We start from the raw sequence: 23,659 nt of genomic DNA, 5'->3' as shown, positions 1-23,659 counted from the left end.
ACCACGAACTACCTGGTATTTGTATGCTTTCCTTATCTGTGAGAAACTAATATGCCCCAATCTTCTGTGCCATAGCCAGTGTTCATCATTATTGCTCAAATAGCATTCATGTTGTCCTTCTTTCAATATGTATAAATTATTTGGAGTCCTTACGCCTTTGATCACTGTTTTTCCTGTATCAAGATCACGAACACTACATCCATTTAATCAAAATATTACCTCAGTTCCTTGATCACACATCTGGCTGACACTTAATAGATTATGCTTTAAGCCATCAACATACATGACATTTCCAGCTTTGACCCTTTCTTTCAACTGAACAAAACCTTTACCTTTTATGAGAGCAGGGGTGTCATTTCCAAAAGAAACCTTCTTCTCCTTCTCTAAGGCACTATATGACTGAAGTTTTTCTTTATCACCTGTCATATGTTTCGAACATCCACTGTCGATGTACCATTGATTTTCCTGCCCTTCTCCATATAAGGCTATACCACATCTTTTTGGTTGGGGTTCTTTTATTCTCCATGATTTGGCACTTGAGGCTTGCTCCTTCTGAGTTGTCTGTCGAAACCTGCTCCTGCATTCAGAATCTTCATGACCAAAATTGTTACAAATAGAACATTCTATTTCATTTTCAAGAGCAGAGAAGTTGTTGTAAGTCCTTTTCATGATCCCGGTCATACTCCTCTGTTTATGAGCTTCTCTAGTCATGATTGTCTTATAGGCAACACATTGGGCTGATTTGTGACCAAAGTTATGACAAGAAAAACATTGGCCATTGAAGAAACTCCTGTGATTACCAAATCTACCAACAAAATGATTGTAGGTCCTATTGACATCCATTCTTGAGGCAAATTGAGAAGGTTTTATGTGTGGCTGGTTGTAGCTTCTGTTTGTCCTTAAAGTATATTGCCCCCGATTTACCTGGTGATTTCCATTGGGTCTTTGTTCACTTCTTCTTGCAACATCAAGATAACTCTTGGAGGTAGATGGTTTCTACGCTTGAGTTGTTTCTTCCTTATATCCCAGACCTGTCTTGATTAGTGGAGAGCGTTGCACCTTGATAATCTCATCGAACATGTCAGATCCTTTAACAAATCTAATATTAAGAGCTTTTTTTTTCTCAATCTCTTTTCTCAGTCCCACAATTTCACATTCTAACTTTTCATGATGTTTTTCCTTTTCAGCAAGTTGGAATTATAGAGTATCTATGATCAAATTCTTCTCTTCTAAACAAATTTTGAGTCTAGAAATCTCTTCATAAGGAATTTCTTCATCTATAGCATCCACAAAATCATCATCTTCAAAAGCCATTAAAAGTTTATATTTATTACCTTGTTCATCTTCGTAACCATTTGAAAGTCCATCACTATCTTCATGAGTGTAATAGCTTTTCTTATTTACAGTCTGTTTCTTGTTCCATCTAACAGGTTCCTTACCCTTGTCAATCTTATCCTTATGAGGACATTTGGTAGCATAGTGACCGACTCTTCCACAAGCAAAGCATTTGAAAGGTAACTTACCTCTGAATCTTCCAGCACCCCGTTGAAGGTTCTTAACAAAATTTGAGTCTTCCTCTTCTTCTGACACATGTCCTGACTCATAGTAATCTTCTTTGCCTGATCCTTGAAAGCAGCTTCTCTCCTGTATGATGGTCCTCCTTTCCTCATTTCATAAGAAATCAGAATTTCGTGCAGCCGTGACATGGTAAGGTTTCGTAGATTATCTTTTTCTTCTATTGCAGAAACCTTAGATTCAAACCTAGGGGACAAAGATCTTAGAACCTTTTCAACCACAACAACCTCTTTTATTTCTTCACCCAATTTTTTCATACAATTAACAATCTCATCTACACGAAGGAAATAGTTAGCCACACTTTCATCATTGTGAATTCTGAGATTTTCATACTGAATTCTAAGGGTTTGAAGTTTTGCTTGTTTTACCTGTTCATCTCCTTCATAGCTCAGAACAATCTTGTCCCATATTTCTTTTTCGTATTTATACTGCATAACCTTGATGAATTCTGATTGAGATAGACATCCTAATAGAGTATTGACAGCCTTTGCATTTGTTTCATATTGCTTATTACCAGCCGGATCTGTAGGAGTTGCTGAAGGAAAAGTGTACCCTGTATCTATGATATCCCAAACTTCTTTACCAATAGATTGAAGATAGGCTATAACTCTTACCTTCCAATAGATGAAGTTGGTCCCATCAAAAATTGGTGGCCTGATTGATGCTTCTCTCTCGTAGTTGCTCATGATGATGGATCTTCCTTCAAGCGATCAAGATTCTTCAGAAGGACCTGCTCTGATACCAATTGTTGGAAATAATACTGAGAGGGGGGGTGAATCAGTATTATCAAGTCACTTATTTTCTTTTTCAAACCCAGATCATATACGCTACTTCAGTTAGATAAAATTGCGTATATACGCAACTACAGAGAAGGAAACCCGCGTATGGAATGCAAACTTATAATTTAATTTATCTTACAGATGTTGATCATTGATCTGTGTATTAGAATCAAATAAATAGTAACCAGAAACAGCAAGACAGATATGAAGATAGTCACACATAAGAACACAAGATATAAGGTGGAAACCCAATGTGGGTGAAAACCACCTGCTGCAATTCGTCTCTATCTTCTTTGAATTAGAAACTTCTTTTTACAATGTACTGGTACAGTCCTTTACCAGTACGCAGGCTGCAACCTGCAGAGAGCTACAACCCTCTCTCGTTCTCCAGCTTCTCCTGGAAGGGAGCTACAACCCCCTTAGCTCTTGCACTAGCCAAGATATTAGTACGTAGGTGCTGGCCTACAGAAGGCTACAACCTTCTCTTTCTTCCAGGGACCACGTTTCATAAATTTTCAGACTGGATCCATGAGCATCAATCAATCTTCAAAAATTTCTGCATCAAACAATCTCCTTTTCACCAATTAGAACTGAATCAAGTAGATACTTCTCTGACGGCTGTACCCAAAACACAGTAACAGTAACCACACACCAAATTCTAAACCTAGAACACTGCAGCAATAAACAGAAGCAGCTAGATCACAACTCAAAAGATATACGCTACTTCAATAACCTGAAACCTGCGTGCATACACTTCTGTGTTTGGACCAACCTGCATATACGTTGTTTTTATTCACTGAACCAACGTGTATACGCGCCTTCGCTTCACTAAACCTGCGTACATATCTATAAAGGATAATTCACTCTTTCAAATATTCAGACACTAATTAACCCAGATTATTAGATTTATAGATCAAGCATGCGCCACATATAACAGATCAAAATCATACAAAGATACTCTCATTCAAGCCTAAAGATTATGACCCATCAATAGAACTTATCATTCTCTTTGCGCTAAGGTTCCTCCTTCATTCAGATACAGATCTAGACCATAACCCCAATCACCAATATTTCAGATCTAGCACTTATTAGATATTCAATTAATTCAGATGATCCTTTGCCAAATGATCTCCTTCCTCTTTTATAGTCTTAGGCCTTTCACAATACCACCGTCCAAAACCATAATAAACAATACCATGGACCCAATACTTGGGATCAACACTTTTGACGAGATACCATGGTCCAAAACCATAGGTTCAAATACCAAGGAATAACTACCATGGACCAAAAGTAAGTTCTCCAACATATACACGCTTTTCCTTACGTGAAAGTGCATGTATACGCATACGCGCCTTTGTAACGTCTAACCCGCTTATATACGCGCCTTCGTCTAGGTGAACCTGTGTATATATATTTTTCCTTCATTCAAAGAGCCTGTTCTGAGATCTGTCACCAAAGTGAGTTGGCATCAAGGACAACACCTATGCCATAGCTCTAAATCAATGCCACAATGCCAACAGTTGTTATGCTTGTTGTTGTTCTAGCTATTGATCATTATGATTTTCAGGCACCTTCAATTTTTTGTGATGTCATCAAGAACTGTGTATTCTCTGTTTTATTTTTCCTGTTTCTTTTCCTGCATCTAATCCTTATACAAAACATTTTCATTGAATATGACATCTCTACTCCTAATGATTTTGTTTTTTTCATAATCGTAAAAGTGATAACAAAAATAATTAACACCATATCCAATAAAGGTACATTTCTTTGATTTTTCCACAAGCTTTGTTCTATTTTCTTTATTAATGTGGAGAAAGGCTTCACAACCAAAAGTCTTTAAAAATGAGTAGTTTACCTTTTTACCTATTCGTGCCTCCTCCAGAATACCACCATCCAAGTAACTTGAAGACCCTCTGTTTATTGGATAAACAATAGTATCTACAACATTTGCACAAAATTCTAAAGGCAATCCCGCATGCAATATCATGCACCTTGCATGCTCCATGATTGTCTTATTCATCCTTTCTGACACACCCTTTTCTTGTGGTGTTCCTAGAACTATCTTCTCTTTACGAATTCCACTCTCTCAACAGTACCTATCAAACTCTTTGCTACAATATTCACCTCCATTATCTAATCCGAGACACTTCAACCTTTTTCTTGTCTCATTTTCAACGAAAGCTTTCCATTTCTTGAAAGTCTCAAATACATTAGATTTATTTTGAATACAATAAATCCATGTTTTTCTAGTTGCACCATCAATAAAAGTAACATAATAACGAGAGCCACCAAGAGATGATACCTAAGTAGGTCCCCTTACATCTGTATGCACAAGCTCTAATTTTTCGCTCTTCATTTATTTCCCAACTCTAAAGAATCTGACTCTCTTTTGTTTTCCATAAACACAATTCTCACAGAATTTTCAAATCAACATGCTTCAAACCTGGAAACAAATTTCTGGAGTGAAGAATCTACATCCCCTTCTCACTCATGTTCCCAAGCCTATGATGCCACAATGTCGTATCTTCTCCTGTAGAGGTTAAAGCATTAACAAAATTAGAAATACCATTTCATAAATACAATGTACCAACCTTTTCTCCTTTTTCTATTACCAAGGCTCCCTTAGTGACCTTCTAGGTTTTATCTATAAAAGTAGTTACACAACCTTCACCTCCCAACTTCCCTATTGAAATTAGATTTTTGTTCAGATCTGGAACATGCCTTACCTCCTTCAATACCAGTCAATTTCCATTCTGATTTTTTATAAAAATTGTACCCATTCCAATGATTTTATAGGGTTTATCATCACCCAATCGAACCTGTCCAAAATATCCTTGAACATAATGATGGAAATCTTTCCTATCAAGTGTGGCATGGAATGAGGCCCCTGAATCTACCACCCATACATCAATAATATTTTTTAGTGAAAGAATCAAAGCATCTTGCAACGCATCATCCGTCACATTCACTTCATGATTGTTTTCTTGTTGCGTGTCTCCTTCTTTTCCTTTCTGAGACTTGCAGTCTTTCTTTAGGTGTCATTTCTTCTCGCATTTCCAGCACACTATCCCTGATCTGGACTTGGATCTGACTTTCTTTAACTTACTGCAATATCTTGGGCTCTTTCCTCTTTCCATTTTTCTTCCCCTAGTCTCTGCAGTGAAAGCATTACCTGATCTCTCACCGGAGCTTTTCTGTTGCATTTCCTCAATAAGGATTGCACCAACAACATCATCAAACTTTAAAGTACTAGATCCAAAAATAGAGTTACTAATGGCCATAACTAAACCATTCCAACTTTCTGCCAATGAGCACAAAAATAACAGAGCCCTAACTTCATCATCAAAAGTTACCCCTACAGAACTTAATTGACTGGTAACTGTATTAAATTCATTTAAATGATCAGCAACAGATCACCTTTTGACATTTTCATATTAAATAAACTCTTCATAAGAAATACCTTATTTAAGGCTGAGGGTATTTCATATAGTTTGGCCAATGACGACATTAAACCCTCCATTGTTGTTTCCTTTGAAATATTAAAGGCTACCAAATCCATTGGACACAACTGTATTGTTCCAAGTGCCTTTCTGTCGAGAATATCCCATTCTTTGGTTGTCATACTTGTCAGCTTCTTTGTCTTTCCTCTCAATGGTAGGTACAGATCTTTTTGATACAGATAGTATTTGTTTTGCATCTTCCATAGCTAGTAGTTTTGGTCATTAAATTTTTCGACCCTAAACCTAGCATCTTCTGCCATTGCTCCCACTCAAACCAGGAACCCTTCTCTCATGCGAGTTTATCACCCAAATAGACATTCGACTCTGATATCAGTTGTTAGAAGAATTATATATTATAGACCAATGGAACACATAAAATATATTGCAGAAATATAAACACAAAAAACACATAAAACAAAAGAGACACAGATATACATGGTTCACCCAATTTGGGCTACATCCATAGAGAAACAGCCAGTCCTTCCTTTTATATTATCCATCAAAATGAAGAGATACAATCTACAGCGTATCCATTGTAATTCCCTCTTCGCTCTCACACAATCTCCTTTCTCTTCTTCCCTTAGAATACAGATCTAGATATACATAATACAATTCCCTCATATATAGCGAGGGGTTGCCTTATATGGCAAAAAAACCTAAATTAAACATAACTTCTGCCATGAGATCTCTGCCTAATGAACGCCCTAGATTGATTACGAAATTACAAAATTTTACAAGGCAATTTTACATCAATTTTCACCTTCGGGGGCTCTGCCCCCCTGGACCCCCTTGCAGCATACATTTTACAGGCGGTGTTGCTCCCACATTACGAATTGGGGTCCATTGTGGGGATACCTCTAAATACAGAAGATAATTAGGCTCCACACCCAACACTAGGAAGGAGAAGCTCACGTTCGTCATGGCGATGAATCCAATGTGGTTTAATCTTCTAATGAGTCCAACAGAGGGGTAACTCGGTATGTTTTTCATGTTTATATAGTTTGAAAAAAAACACGAAAAAAAAAAACTCCACATGGTCCCTTTTTGTACATTTGTGTCTCTTGAGTCCGAAAAGGTAGAGAACAATACTTGAGAGAACCACTTGACCATTTCAGTTAAGGAGTACCTTTTTCGTAAATAGATCATCCCAGCCCGAGAAAGGGGTAAACATATACTAGGTGAATGACGTTTTGCATCCTTTAACGAGTTCAAAACGACAAGATCTCGACAATATTTTCGTGTTTAAAGAGTCGAAAAAGAACTTGAAAGCGGACCCCACATTTTTATTCTCTTTCACAAGTCAAAAAGGGAGAAATACTCAGCAACCTTTTCATTTGATTTTTACAAGTCGATAAAAGATCTCAAACCTGACTCTAGTACCATCATCGACAACCTGTCACCTGTCACTCCACAAAAGGTAAATGTATTATCCAGCTTCTGAGGAAAAATTGGTCAAAAATACTTTAAAAACCCCAATATTTCATGAGAAATGAATAAAAGGAGGAAAAAGTAATTATTTTTAACCATTTACCATTTTACGTTTGTGGGAAGAGCTTTTTACCCACTTGTGTCGTATTTTTTTTGGAGCATATTGTGGGAGATATGGGAGGCCATTCATCGAGCCCTTAGTTGCAGGTAAGAGCCAAGACCTTCAGCTCCATTTTCATGCTTATTTTACTTGTTTTAAACAATTTTTTGGATTTTTTAAGGAGGTTTTGTCAAAAAAATTCCGCCCCCAGTCGACGCGATTTTTGGGCAAGAAATCACGTCAATCGAGGGTTATGAAGACTGTCAAGTGCGCCGTTGGTGCTACTATTTTTAAAATAGTCACGTTGGCACCATGAACAATATTTTCTCATGGTTTTTCCTAATTTGTCCAATTAAATCAAAATTTTTCTGACCAAGGATGTTTATTGACTTGATTATATGGTTTTTGCAGGGAAAAAATCATGAAAATGGTGGATTGGAAGGAACGTGAGCATGAGGATATTGACACTCAAGCAATGGCTAACCCAAATTTCTTGAATTCTTTGAGTAAATGTGGGCTCCTCAAATTCTTCGTTACACCAGGTCTACGGGCTCAACCCGAATTTCAACAGTATCTTATCAGTCTCTTAGATGGAAACTTCAGACATTTATTTCATCACAAGACTATCCCGAAGAGGGGAGAAAGACAATCTATATGGGTCAAGGCCTATTGGGGCAAGTGTGACCATGCTACTTGTAGAACACTGCCCATAAGCACTCAAATCAAAAAGTGGCAAGATCGAGATCATGACTGTTTGAGATCTTGTGCTGAGAGTCTTACTGTTAACCATAAAAAAAGTCGTTGGGGCCCAAGCATAGCATCAGACCAACAAGTCAAAGTTTCAGTATGCTATCGACTGCATGGTTCTCACTATCTTCAATTGGGCAGAAGCTATGAAGGTCAACATGAAGTGCCAACAATCAAAAGCTAAGGCGGGAAACCTGAAGCAATTTTGCTATGGGTCTATTCTAGTGGCCTTCTTCCTGGAGAGATTCCATTGTTTCACTACCAGCTGGATGAGGTGGAACCAACATTTCCACGAGACCCACGGATGGTCTGTTGGAGCTCGTTGGTGCCCAGGATTACCAGGGGCCAACAAATGTCCTATAAGCCCACCTCTTCTCGTGGCTATGATGGCAACTGATCATAGTGGAGGATTGGCATTACAATGGTACTGACTTCTGTGGTGATCTGGATATGCTGCTCCTAGAGGGGAAGGATTATGATGATGGAGGTAAAAAACAAACCATTTTAATTTTTTATTTTCATTATTTTTGAGATATATGTGTTCATGACATTTTGATTTTATGAATGCATATGTTGGACTAGAATGCCCTACCGGGATGTCCCCGATTGCCAGGTGCATTTCTCAACAGTTTGATGTCACTCCTTATCAGGAAGGAAGCAACAATCATGAGGAGATCACTCGAAACCTTGAGGGATTGACCCATGGTATCCTAGAGTATGCCCAAATGGGTGATGTCCCACACCAATATCGGAGGCATACGATGGGCGCATCAGATCAGATTCATTGATTGTTGACTCATGTAGTGCAAGAAGTTACATGCCACCATGAGCATCATTAATGCATAGGTACATTATTCCACATTTTTTAGGCCTGCGAGCCACGGATGTATAAGGCCTACGAGCCATGAATGTATTTGAACACACATATTATTTTTTGGGGTTTTGATGTATGACAAACATTGTCGACATATATATATATATATATATATATATATATATATATATATATATATATATATATTATACTTCCTTTCTTACTATAATACAAATGTTTTGTGTTTTGAGTTTCTACATGTTTCAAAAATGTCTATCCAACACATAATTAGCTAATGCATCTGTTAATGTATTCATGTGTCTAGTAATATGATGATATGTAATGTAATCAAAATTTCTTTCTAGTAGACTAATACGTAGATACATTCTCAATATTTGAGGGTTTACCACAGAATATTGTGTTGGGTCCCTATAATACTAGTGATTACCCCATTACTATTGTAGTTATACCCCTTATTTATATTGATGTATCCATGTAGTGCCCATATTGTTACTATTGTGCCACATAGAAGCCCACTATTGTTATTGTTGTGCCCTACAATATTATTGTTATGTAGGCTTTGATTGTATTGGGACCACTTAGACTCCTATATATAGAAAGGAGGTATTTTCATTTGTATCATCCAAGAATTGTTCATTTATGTAATGTAAAGGAGGTTGCCCCCTCGAAGAGGCTGAATTCTAAGTCGTGGATCTCTCTTTTCTATCTTTTTGTGAGCTGGTTTCATAACATTTGGTATCAGAGCTTTGGATTCTAGGGTTTCGCTGCTCCAAACAGGTCATCGTGGAATTTTCGCTATAACTTTTTTTCTGTAACGTTTCAGAAGTCGCAAAAAAAAACCCATTTGAGAAGAATTGGCACTGAACCTTGGGTCTGAATTTCAGAACTTTTCTCGAGATATTTTCAGAGATATGATCTGAGGAAGTTGGTCTTTTTGCAGACTCCTGAATTACATTCAAAACAGGTGACCTGGGGAAAATCGTCATAACTCTCTCTTTGAGGATCGGATTGAAATTTCATAAAAAGGTACATAAAGAGGACAGACTGTAGTTTTTTGTGGGTGAGTTTCAGATTCAAAGGTTGAAACAGTGACTCGTGGCACGTCGTACAAGTTCGCTCTACTGAACCAGTCTAAAAGCAAGTCACTGTGGGAGATTTCACATAACTCTTCCTTGGAGAATCCAATTTGGCTCAGACTTGTGGCATTGGAAAGAGGACGCAGAAGGCTACTACAGATAGCAATTTTAGAACTCGATGATCCGAAATCACAGAGATACATCAGATTCAATATCAGGCTTCTATAAAGTGAAAAAAGGTGTGTAGTTTTTTTTTAAATTTTTGTGTAAGCTTGGTTTAACGGAATTCAAAGGGCATAGTAAAGCATTATTATTGGTAACCGATGCCCCGAGGAAAGAAAATGCAAACACCTAGTAAGGAACCTGAAAGCTCTAGCATGACTCATGAAGAAGAGGAAGAAATGCTACATGATATATCAAAATTACAAGAACAAGTGCAACAAATGTCACGCTCACAAAAGCTAACAGAAGCTAAGATAAGTGGCGTGGAATCTAAGATAAATGGCGTGGAATCTAAGGTAAATGGTGTGGAATCTAAGATAAAGGGCATGGAAGCTAAGATGGATGGCATGGAAGCTAAGATGGATGGCATGGAAGCTAAGATTGACGCTAAATTTGATGGCATGGATGATAAGATGGATGAATTGAAGAAGTTGCTACAAGAAAGGGTCACTAATGGTGAAAAGGTAGTAAAGGAAACTCATGATGAGAATAAAAGAAATGTTAATCATGATTCCATAGACTCTAATGTTGGATCGAAGACTCACCATGTTCCAAAAATCGATGTGAGGAAGTTTGATGGCAAGGATCCCGCCACATGGATATTACAGATGGAGCAATTCTTCGATCTCAATAATGTGCAAAACACACAAAAGGTACGTATGGCAACTTTATATTTGGAACCAAATCAGTTTGTATGGTATCAATGGCTTTGTTCTCGTAAACAATTTATCACTTGGGCAATTTTTACGGAAGAATTGATAGCACATTATGAGGATACAAAAAGCAACACTTTTTTTAGCCAATTGATGAATCTCAAACAAAAGGGTTCAATAATGGAGCACATTGAGGAGTTCCAAAAATTGAACATAAGGATAAAAGATATTCCAGAGGAGCATAGGATTGATGTGTTCATAGGGTCTTTAAAGGATAATATCCAACACGATGTGCGCCTTTGGGAACCTGATTCATTAGAGAAGGCATTCAGGTTAGCAAGAAAAATGGAAAGCAAAATTATGGCAACTAGGAAGCATACCATTCACAACTATAAAGATGGAAGTGTTGTTGCCCATAGTCTTCCACAACCTACAAGGTTGACACCGCAACAATTGGAAGAAAAAAGAGCAAAAGGGCTTTGTTACAATTGTGATAGCAAATACACAAAAGGTCATAAGTGTGCTGAGAAGAAATTATTCTACATAGATTGTGAAGAGGAAGAAGAAAAGGAGCAAGAAAGGTCAAAAGAAGAGGATATATTCCAGGAACAAAGCCTATATGAAGAACAAATAAATCCGACCATATCTTGTAATGCATTGGCGGGAATTACCACTCCTCAAACCATCAAGATAGAAGGACAAATCAAGAAGAAAAAGGTGATAGTGTTGATTGATTCAGGAAGCACCCACAATTTTATTCATTGTAGGGTAGCAAAAGAATTGAATTGCTTCCTATATCCAGCACCAGAGTGTCAAGTGATGATTGCAAATGGAGGAACAATAAATTGCTCTGGAAAGTGCCATAATATCAAGCTATCCATGGGAGAATATGTATTGACTAGCCCAATGCTTTCCATTCCAATGGGAGGTGTTGATGTTGTACTAGGAGTCCAATGGCTACAATCCTTGGGTACAATAGCTTTTAATTTTCAAGAACTTTTCATGAAATTTTCTGTGGAAGGAAAGGAAGTTGAATTAAGGGGTATTGCAGGGAAACCAGGAAAGATAATCAGCTCTAATGGTATGACAAAGCTTCTAAAAAAGGAGCAAAGGGGTGTAATTGCACAATTATGTTCGCTAGATGTTTCCACATTAGAATCATCTATTTCTCCAGATCTCCAAAAAGTCCTGGACAATCATTCCAAGGTATTTGAGACTCCCAAAGGTCTCCCACCTATGCGTGATCATGATCATGCTATTCATCTGATTCCAGGAAGTGTTCCTCCAAACATCAGGCCGTACAGATATCCCTATGTCCAAAAAAGTGAAATTGAACGTATGGTTGCAGAAATGCTAGAGGCTGGTATAATTCAACCGAGTCAAAGTTCTTTCTCTGCTCCAGTAGTATTGGTGCACAAGAAGGATGGATCATGGCGCATGTGTCCGGATTATAGGGAGCTCAACAAGCTCACTATTAAAGATAAGTTCCCCATTCCTGTCATTGATGAATTACTAGATGAATTGCATGGATCAATTTACTTCACCAAGTTGGATCTTCGTTCAGGATATCATCAAATCAGAATGAAGATTGAAAACATTCCGAAAACGGCATTTAGAACTCATGAGGGTCATTATGAATTTTTGGTCATGCCTTTTGGCCTTACCAATGCACCTTCAACATTTCAAGGTTTGATGAATTCAATTTTCAAACCATTCCTTAGAAAATTTGTGTTAGTATTTTTTGATGATATACTTATCTACAGCAAGTCTTGGAAGGATCATGTTGAACATGTCGACAGGGTGCTACAACTATTGGAAGAGAAACAATTATATGCCAAAAGATCCAAATGTTTCTTTGGAGTCCAGGAGGTGGAATATTTGGGTCATATTGTATCTCATGAAGGAGTTAAGGTAGACCCTACCAAAATTAAAGCCATTAAGGAATGGAAAATCCCCACATCCATAAAGCATTTGCGCGGATTTCTTGGGTTGACAGGGTATTATCGCAAGTTTGTTAAGAATTATGGGAGAATAGCAGCACCTATAACAACATTATTGAAGAAAGATGCATTTTCATGGACTCCGGAAGCAACAAAGGCCTTTGAACATCTTAAAGAGGCAATGTGCCAAGCACCGGTCTTAGCTACACCAGACTTCACAAAAACCTTTACTGTGGAATGTGATGCTTCAGGAAATGGAATTGGTGCTGTTCTAATGCAAGATGAAAGACCCATTGCCTTTGAAAGTCGTCCAATCAAGGGAAAGTTTCTAAGAAAAGCTATTTATGAGAAGGAAATGTTGGCAATACTCCATGCACTTAAGAAATGGCGACCCTACCTAATGGGAAGACACTTCAAGGTAAAAATAGATCATGATAGCCTTAAATACTTTTTAGAACAAAGATTATCCTCTGAAGAGCAACAAAAGTGGGTCACAAAGATGTTGGGTTATGACTTTGAAATCATCTACAAAAATGGGAAGCAAAATGTGGTGGCAGATGCACTCTCAAGGAAGGATGAGGATGTGGAAGCATTGTTGTGCGCTATTTCTATCATCCAACCAGATTGGATAAATGAAGCAAGGGAGGAATGGAAGAATGACGAAGAAGTATGGGCACTTATTCGAAAGCTACAACAAGATTCCAGTACGTCTGATACATTTAGCTGGAAAAATGATTCGTTATGGTACAAAGATCGCTTATACCTCTGTAAGAATTCCCAGCTAAAACAAAAGATTCTTATGGAATTACACACTTCTCCCTTAGGAGGGCACTCAGGATTTTTAAAAACTTACCACAGGGTGAAGAAGGAATTTTTTTGGGATGGCCTTAAATCAGATATTCATAAGTTTGTGGCAGAATGTTTGGTTTGCCAGCAAAATAAAGTGGAAACAATTAAGACACCGGGTCTATTACAACCTTTACCCATTCCAAGCCAACGTTGGGAGGAGGTATCAATGGATTTTATCACAGGTTTACCCAAGTCTGAGGGAAAGAGTGTCATCATGGTGTTAGTTGACAGACTTACCAAGTATGCACACTTTTGTGCATTATCACATCCATTTAAAGCCAGTACAGTTTCTACTGCATTTATGGAAACAATTCAAAAGCTACATGGAAACCCAAAGATTATTGTAAGTGACAGAGATCCCATTTTCACTGGAAATTTTTGGACAGAATTATTTTCTTGTCTTGGTACTCAGTTAGCTCATAGCTCATCTTATCATCCTCAATCTGATGGGCAAACTGAGATAGTAAACAAGCTGTGAATCAAGGTTGACAACTAATTCTTGGATGCCAAGAGCGATAGCTCTGACAAAATTTCGATAACTGCATTATACTCATCGATGTTATTAGTTGTTAGACCTAGAAAAATACCTTGAATATCAATCAACTCACCATGGGGGTCATAAATGGTCCATTTTGCGGATGATAGATTCTGGGTACTATGGTAAGCACCATCAGTGAAACCGATGTGAGGAGACACCAACATTTGCAAAGTAGGCAGAAACATAATAAGCAGGAAAGGTGCCTGTAAAATAAAACAGCAAACCACATTGTACAAAAATGAATAACACACTATTATACAAAAGTAGCCATGCTAGATGACTTAAGCATAGTACTTTTTCAAATAAAGCCCATTACAGGGCTTGTCTAATGGATTTCTCTCATAATCAATAAGCTCATAGGCCCCTTTCTGTAACACAAGTTTAACAATGTAGGGTCCATGCCACATGGGTTTGAACTTTCCTACCCCTAGCTTATCATTAGCCTGATCATATAAAAGAACCAAATCACCCTCAGAAAAAGCTCGAGGAGAGACAGACTGATCAAAAGGGGATTGGACCTACTTTTTTTGTGCTTCGATGACCAAAGAACCAAGACGGTGAGTCTCATCTAGTCATTCTAGGTACAAGAAGCACTCTTCTTGAGGTGAGGTCTCACGAAGAAGTTCAACATCTAGCTTGAGGCATGGAATCTCACACTCAATCGGTAAAGTTATTTCCAGACCATAGACTAGTTGGAACGATGTGAATCTAGTTGTGTCCTTGGTCGAGGTTCGGTAAGCCCATAGAGCTGAAAAGAGCATGAGATGCCAATTTGACTTGTGCATCCCAATGGTGTGTTGAAGCATCATAACCAAGACTTTTTTCAAAACTTCAACTTGGTCATTGGTGTGAGGGTAATATGGGGATGAGACATCATGGCACAAAACCAACGTAAAAGTCAGCTCAGCCATCATGTAATCTCAAAAATGGGAGCCATGGTCGGTGACAATGGCCTAAGGCACTCCAAAATTGGAAATAATGTTATTGAATAGAAATTGAGCCACCATTTTACCATCCACAGAGTATGTAGGAATCGCTTCGGCCCATTTGGTGAAATAGTCCACAACAATGATAATATACCCATGCCCCCTGGCTGAACGATGGTTATAGGTCATATGGTCGATGCCCCATTTGGCAAAAGGACAAATGGTAATAACGGGTGTAGGTGAGCGGTGGGGTGCACATCTTTTACTGATAAATTGGCACTCATGACACTTGCAAACAGCAAGGATGCAATCCTTGAAGATAGAGGGCCAAAAATAACCAGTGCGAAGCATTTTTTGAGCATTAGCAAATCCAGACAAGTGACCACCACATGCGCAAGAAAGGTAGTCATTCAAGACTCTCTCAGCCTCCTCGAGAGTGAGACAGTGACGAAGAATTGAATCCACATCAATGCAGTATAAAGTATCTCCAATGATATGGTAAGGTTGATATTGGTGCCGAATGCATCGGTGATCATCCTTGGTCATTGCAAACCGGAAAGTGGATATCTGGAGATATACAATGATACCACCATACCAAGGGTCAAGAGTGCTAATTATGAAAAGAGTCTTGTCTAGGAGCTGCTCATCGACACCAGTAGGAAGAAAAGCGAAGGGAAGGGATAAAATCAACTTAGAGAAGACCAGTGATTTCTTAGATTTGGCAGTAGTGATTACCAAATCGAATTCTTGGAGGATAAAAATCTACTTTGAATACTTTCCCCCTAGCAACTGATGAGTTAGGATGTAGGACACAGGCTTGCACTCTGAAATCATAGTGGTGGTGCAAAGTAGAATATAATGCCGAAAGCACTAAATGGTTTGTACGGCAGCCAAAGCCAACTTCTTGACATGAGCATAAAGCACTTTGGTGTCGAGGAGGTTACAACTAAGGTAATAAATAACATGTTTATTGCTTTCGTCATCATCCTGTACCAGCACCATAGTGATGGTACTAGAGGATGCAGCTAGATAAAGGAAGTAGTTGCGATGATAGTTTGGGGGGTGAAACAAAGGAGCATTAATGAGGATAGCCTTTAGGTCATCGAAAGACTCTTGGGCAGCCTCATCCCACACAAATGGGGTTGCTTGCTTGAGCAGCCGGGTGAACCCTGAAGCTAGCGCAACATAGTTTGGTATGAAATGATGGAGGAAATTTTCTTCTCCCTACAGACTCTTCAATTGATGCAATGAAGATGGAGGGGGTAAATTAACTATGGCGTTGACTTTAATAGGATCAATGAAAATTCCTTCTTTCAAAACGATAAAGCCGAGGAGTTGTCCAGATTCAATGTAGAAGACACATTTATGCGGATTCAGCGGAATGTTGTAGTGTCTACAGTGAAGAATTTTTTTTCAGAGATGATCAGGGTGATCATGGAATTTACGAAAATGAGCAAGGAGATCATCCAAGTAAGGGTGAAATATGTTTCGAATGTCATGGAACACATAAGAGATCTCTCTCTAAAATGTGGCCCCAAAATTCTTAAGGCCAAAAGGGAGCTTTTTATACACGAAGGTCCCCCACGAATAGATAAAGGTTGTCTTATCTTGATCAGTCGTCGCAATGTTTATCTACTTGTAACTAGAAAAACTATCCATAAAGGAAATAAATTCACTCCCTGCACATTCATCAATGATCTGGTGAATAAAGGGAGTGGGGTAATTATCCTTAGGACAGGCATGATTGAGATCACGGTAATCAATAAAACGTGAATAGTGCCTTGTTTTTTTGTCACCGGTATGATATTTGACACCCAATCTGTAATAGTTATTGGATAAATAAATCTATCTTTCAGAAGTTTTTCAAATTCACCCTTAATGGTGGCTGCTTTTCTAGGGTGCACTGGATGAAGCTGTTGGCAAGTGGGCTTTGCATGAGGATATGTTGGAATCTCATGAATGACTATACTTGGGTCAATGCCACACATTTATTCATATGACCATGCAAAAATATCTTGGAACTCTTGGAACAGATGAGTATAGAGATGAATCTCTTCTGGAGAACAAGTTACCCCGATATGGAAATTTTGAACGACACCAGGCTTGACAGAAATATCAATTGGCATCGTTTGGGTAATGTTACCCATGTTCCCTTCCGACCAATCTTCATGAGTCATGATTTGTGTTTGAAGTGGTAGGTATGGGAACTGAGAAGATAATTCCTCAAGACAAGTAGACATGACCGTCGGGCTAGGAAAGAATGAGGAACGATGATGAGTGTCGTTCCAAGGTACTTCCTCCAGATACATTACTTCCATGATACTCTCGTTAGAAAGAAAAGTCTTGACTAAGGGATCGGGGGATTCCGAAGAACAAAGCCATGGGGATTGAGAATATGCATCGAGAGATGTTCTCGAAACAAGATGATGTGAGGATACCAAAGGCGAAGTTGAAACAATTTCCACATAATCAATTTCGGTGGGACTTAATAGCATAACCTCACCCCATGTATCAACAAAATCTGACAAAGGAATGACCCAAGGATCAGACTTGACCAAAATCATGTTGATAGAGGCAACATGAGGACGTGGGTGTGGAAAAATTCCCATCAAGGAAAGATATTTAAAGAGTCCTGCCCCCACACTCTCATAAGGAGCACCATTGTGCTTGACATACAAAACATTGCCATCCGAGGAGGAAGAGGCAAAGAAGGACAGTTGGTCGACTGTAACTATCTTCCCTTAATGGGGAAAGTGAATCACATGGAAAAGGTAGGAGGTGACAGCATGCATGGCATGGATCCACCTCCATCCGAGTAGAAGATTGTAGTTAAGATTAGCATCAACGATCTCTACTTTGACATGTACTGTCTTTCCCTCCAAAGTAATGGCAAGGTTGGGAAGGACATCAAATGGTCGTGAATCACATCCATCAAAAGCTTCCATAGTGTTAGGGGGAAGGTTCAGAGTAGGAGAACCAATTGCCTTCCAACAAGTGACAGACATGATGCAAGTAGAAGAACCTTCATCGATGATGGTCTTATGAATGGTTTTCTCATTTATGATCACCTGATTGAGAAAGGCAATCTAATGAGGTAAACACGGAATGTGGTTTTCCAGGTCAAAATAGATGAGATTAGAGTCAGCTAGATCAATACCCCCAATAGCCGACAGTAATGATTTCCACTAAGAAGGAGAGATTTGAAGGACCTCTAGAGCAGACATAGCTAATGGTACCTGAGCCAAATCTTCAACAATGTTATAATGTTGAGTGGCTTGCGCGTTGGGATTGTACGAGGACTTTCATAACACACCTCGAGAAGGTGGTTGAATGGTGGAATCAGGATTAGGTCACTCTATATGGAGAGGACCAGAAGTGGACAGGGAAGAAAAATAAGGGATACCTTCTTTCTCTTTCCCTGCTGTCGAGGTAGGAGTTGGATAATCTTTTAACCTAGTAGCCACGTTAATTGGCACACTCATCATGAACACTTGTGAACCTAAGGAAGCGGATGACTGAGGCTAGTCTACCATTTGAGTCTGTTTAGACAAAAAGGGCTCTTTCAGGATAGCGGGGGTCCCTTTGAGCAAACAACTAAATTCAAACCATATGGGACAATCCTTAGTATAGCGTTCCTCCTCATAGATGAGGCATGGATATTTGGGCTTCCGTTGGGAAGCATCACCAAAAGATGACTTAATATGACCCCTTGGATATACCCTTGCCTTTACCTTTCTTCTTACCTTTAGAGGATTTATCCACTGTGGTAGACTAGATAGCATGAACCTCCAAGGTCTTACCAAGGCTGGATGAATTGTGAGAGGAATCATTGGGAGCACTGTAGGAGACTGACTTATGTTTGGAAGAAGATTTTGTAGGGGTCTAAGTCACTGAACCAATTACTCCATCAACAAGAGGTGTAGCCGGAAACATAGATTTTGTCAGATTAGATGATGGCCTCAGGGCATTGGGTAAAACATCATATAACGTGCTGAATTGTGAATAGATGAGGTCTAGATACTAGACACGCGTGATGGCTTGTTCCTCAGTGATGCATCCACCCATAGAAATGTCCTCATCAATTTTGTTGACAAAGGATTTGGTGAACCACTCAGTCAACAACTGATCAGGAATATCAAACTTAATCAGACGGTGCCTACATCTCCATTCATGGATGTGATTAGAGATGTGGTTTGCAGTGTATTTCCTGAATGATGTTAGCAGATGGGTGCCAGGTTCATAGTGAACCGGGACTTGGAAATGTGTGAGAAAGGCCATGGCGAGAGTGTTAAAGTCATGATAGGCATTTCGAGGTAACTCGATATACCATTTGGCTGCAAAACCTGTAAGAGTTCATTGGAAAAGTCAAAGATGAATGGAATCATCAACGTAGGAAATCAAGGAGCACCAGAGGTGATATGTCATCACATGGGCTTGTGGATCGTCTTTCACTTTTCCTTAAAACTTCGGACAATCGCTCAGAATCTTGGATGGAACTGGAGGCCATTATGATGAGTGAAGAATCAAGTCATGAGTCTAGAAACATCTAGAAATTCTAGTGTAGCCAAGAATGGAAATTGGGTATTGAAAGGCATTTAAGGTCGATAAGGGGGCCCAACTAGTGGGGCCCATCCATGTTGGTAAGGATTTTGTCCCCATAGTGGAGGATTTTGTCCATACGACATTTGAATTTTCCCCCACTGTAGGTTACCTTGACCATAGGGAGGATTCTGGCCTTGAAAGCCTTGAAACTATCCGGCCATAGGCTATTGAGCCTACTCACCTTGGACATATGGATTTTTCACCTGATGTCCTTGAGCAGAAGGGATTTTGACCTCCTACCCTTGGACGAAAGGGTTTTGGACCTGCTACCCTTGGACATAAGGATTTTCCACTTGATGCCCTTGGACATAAGGATTTTGGACTTGGTTTCCTTGGACAAAAGGAGGTTGAACCTGTTTCCCTTGGACATAAGGATTTTGTGCCTCTTGTTGCACGACTCAACCCTGGCCTTGCCCTTGCAAGGATTAACCATATTGATATGAGTATAAGGGTTGCTGCTACCTCGTTGACCTTGTTGCTGCAAGGGTTGACCTTGCGACTGTAATGGCTATCCCTACGGCTGTAGAGGTTGACCTTGCGAAGGCATAGGCTGGGAGGATTGCGGTGCATACTGCACTTGCGGCTACATGGTTTGCTGCAAATATTGCAAGGGTTGCCCCTATGGTTGTTACAGTTGTCATTACTGCGACATCATCTGGCCTTGTTGCTGCATGGATGGCCCTTGTTGCAATGAAGCTTGCCCTTGCTATTGCAATAGCTATCCTTGTTGCAAAGGTACTTGAACAGTTCCCGAAATGACACCTTGAAAGTTCCCGAACTATATCTGGCCATGCCCACCAGACATGATGGACGAAGGAAGCTAGACATAACGTCTAGGCTGAGGGATGTATTGTGGATTAACCATCGCTTGTGAATCATATGGAACATAAGGAGGTTGATACTAAACCTGAGCCATATTAGGCTGCTGGTACTGAATTTGACTTCACCCAGATGGACCAACGGGGTTCGGTTGTTGGTACTAGACATTGCTTGATCCAGCAAGACCAACAGGGTTTAGAATGTCACCTAAAGAGGGCTGGTTCATTCCAACCATGTGAGGTTGTGAACCACTCACATTGGTTGTACCCGACATCATATACACATTTGTACTTTGCCCCACAGGCAGTGGCACAGCCTATCCACTCACTGGAGGGATCGAAGAACTGATAGAGACATGACTTGAGATCATCAGTTGTACCGAACAGGTTACTTAGACTGATGAAACAAGAGGATTTGGAATGGTGGGTTGCACCAAGACTGAAGTAACTCCAGAAAGAACCATCTGTTGGGAGGTTGGGTTCTGAATTAATGGACTTGAAGTAGGCATAGCGCCAGATGCCCAAATAGGGTTGTGATATAGCGATGAGGCAGTAGAAGTGCCTGAAACCAAATAAGCTAAAGTCACATAATTACGTGGTAAATCAAGATGAACACTGGTCGGAATACTTCCTGTGTAAGGGAAACCTTCGTGACGGAAAGGATATTCCTTCTCCTTAACTGTGCGTAGAGTGGAAACCTCCAAGTGACCCGAAGAGGAGATTGGGATTTTGCCTTTGGATTCCATGGGTGAAAACAGGTGATGACGAACTATCGAAGATGTTTGAGGGGATAATTCCAAAGGAATACTTGAATAATCATATGGACTGTATGGATGTTGCAGTGATATCACAATAGGATCGAAAAAAGGATTCAGAGGATAAACAACAAGTCCAAGCTTAACTTCAGAAGTCGACGAAATCTCGGGAGTCTGGATAGGATTATCTGAAGATTCTAGGCCAATGTCATAAAGTGACCCAGTGTCTGAATAGGGAGGATGAAGTGAAAAAGGTTGAATACTTAGAAAAATTCCAAGCTCAACACTTTGGTCCTCAAGCAACTGTGGCAATTCAGGAAAAGGCTCCTCAAACAATCTTTCAGATAGAGGAGAGGAAGAGGAACTAGTCAAACCAATTGGTTCAGCCATGATGATTTTGCCTCAAATAGCCAAAAGAGAGATTGATTTCAAGGCTTTAAAATTTATTTAAAGGTATAATCATGATGTGGTCTAGAAAAATACTAATAGGGATGTTATATGATCTTGGGCAATAATTTTTTAAGATGAAAAAACAAACTGGTGCTCTTTCATGTTTTAAGAGTCAAGAAGGAAGCAAAGGTGACTCTATCACTTTTGGTTTGAAATGAGCTCGAAAGAACAAGTGCTCGGGTGATATTTTATATTTAGGGAGTCAAAAGTATCAAAATGACTACTTAGGATGATCTAGGAAAAAAGGATTACCAGGTAACCGTGAACTGCAGAATATCTCCCAGAAAACCGAGAAGTACGGGCAGGCAATCCCCGAATGTTGTGTTCAGTGTATCATGTTTACAAGGCGGCGAACTCAGCTTCCTATGGATAAAGGATTGCAACCTAGTAAGGTCTCCCTTTATATACACGATGGTACGGGGAACACGAGTCCATGCTAGCGTTGTCTAGTGCCTAAGTGAATGATGGCTACTAGGTTTAAAGATTCCAGAACACGTCTCTGGCCTAGACCTTCTAAATGTGATCATTACTTTTCAAATGTTCCTTAGGTTAATTGAATAAGTTTTAAATCTTATCTTGAAATTATTTCTCACTTTTCAAGCCTTATCGATGTGACTCGAAAAACACCTATATGCAGCTAAATGAGACAAGGCCCTTTCAATTCGATGAATTTCTTACACTAATGAGAGTAGAAAACACACTCAAATGCAACAAAACAAGTAATCGAAATCAAAATGACCTTTTCACTATTTCTCTTTTGAAAAGAAAATGATGAAAAAACTCTTTCCAATTCCTATCTTTCTTATCAAACGCACTTCAAGTAGTCCTTTCACTAGTGAAGAGAATTCATTTCTTTTCTAATGAAAATGAAAATGCAACTCTAGTCTTCAATTATGCTAACAAATGTAACATATTGATTCAGCAAACTAGAATTATGTATTTTTCAATGAAATGACAGAATGAATCTTTCACAAACACTTCACACTTCAATGAAACATTTCCAATACAATCAATCACAAGAAAATGCAAAGCACAAAAGAGAATTCCTTTCAAACTAGTGAAGCAAAAACTCAACCAATAACAAGATGAGCAATGTGATCTATGCTCGAAAAGAGATGCTCAAACAACAAACAAAACTTTTCAAACTTGTTAAATGGAAATCAGAGCAACAAAAGGACTAACAAACAAAATGCAAAGAAAAATTTTTACTATCTACTTCACTTGTTGAGTACACAAACAAGTGAGTCGATGACGACCTAGATGCCCTAGGGTTACGAACCATACAAGAACTCAAGAAACCAAGTGAAGAAAATGCAAATCAAACAAGCATACAAACCAAGCTAAAAGAGCTTTATAGTGAGGGAGAACACAGCCAAAACAAGCGGAGAGATAGAAATCAGAAGGGAAAGACACACTGGCTATGATCTAGGGTAAACCCTGATCTTCACCTACAGGAATCGGTGCAACTGCCTAACTGACAACAAGCACTAGAAGGGGGTCAGCGTGACTGTTTTTTAGAAACTCACGCTAATCGGCGTGGCTGTTGGAACAATAAATGCACTGACTGAGGATTCAAGGAAAAACATAAAAATTTTCAAAGGATAAAACCAGACTTGCCACTATAAATTTCAGGCTCATAGCAGTAAAGTAGGCAAAGCAGAGAACACTAAAGGTAAATGGTGATATTAGAAAAGTTCACACAAAACCATAAAATGACAATCAATCAAACAAAATGATTGTCTCCCCAGTGGAGTCCCCAATTTGTGGTGTAGGTAAATTCTCAGTGCAGACACAAACAATTCCTCTAGCTTGAGAGAGCGGGTCTAGCCACAAACAAACAATCTATGGAAAATCTCCTTAAGCTAG

Source organism: Pinus tabuliformis, chromosome X (assembly GCF_031772625.1).
Source record: "Pinus tabuliformis cultivar Carrire ecotype Pingquan chromosome X, CPIR1, whole genome shotgun sequence".
Taxonomy (NCBI): domain Eukaryota; kingdom Viridiplantae; phylum Streptophyta; class Pinopsida; order Pinales; family Pinaceae; genus Pinus; species Pinus tabuliformis.
Note: the sequence above shows the minus strand (reverse complement) of the source record.